This window comes from Dromaius novaehollandiae, chromosome 3 (assembly GCF_036370855.1).
Source record: "Dromaius novaehollandiae isolate bDroNov1 chromosome 3, bDroNov1.hap1, whole genome shotgun sequence".
NCBI lineage: Eukaryota > Metazoa > Chordata > Aves > Casuariiformes > Dromaiidae > Dromaius > Dromaius novaehollandiae.
The window spans coordinates 123,777,127-123,777,499 of NC_088100.1; positions in this window are offsets into that span (position 1 = coordinate 123,777,127).

A 373-nucleotide genomic window follows, 5' to 3' on the forward strand; every position below is an offset into this window, starting at 1 on the left:
GGGGGGGGCGGCTGCAGCCAATCAGGGCGCAGCGGGTGACTGGCTCCCCGCCCCCTCCCGCCGGGGAGAGCCAATGGGGTGACCGGGAGAGACGCGGCCTCGCGGCGGCGGCGGGGGCGGCGTGGGCGCCCCGGCGCGCACCGTGTTGCGGCGGCGGCGGCCCCGCCTTGTCGCAGTGCAGCGGCTGCGGCTCCCCCTCCCGCCTCGCGCGTGGCGTCCGGTCGCCTAGCAACGCGCCACCCCGCCCCTCCGCGTGACGTAACCGTGACTCCAAGCTGCGCCTCAGCGTCGTCACGAGCCGGTGACGCTAACTGGGCTCCGCCCGCGCCCCCGCCCCGTAAGTGACTGGGGGGGGGGGGGAAGGGAGCAGAGG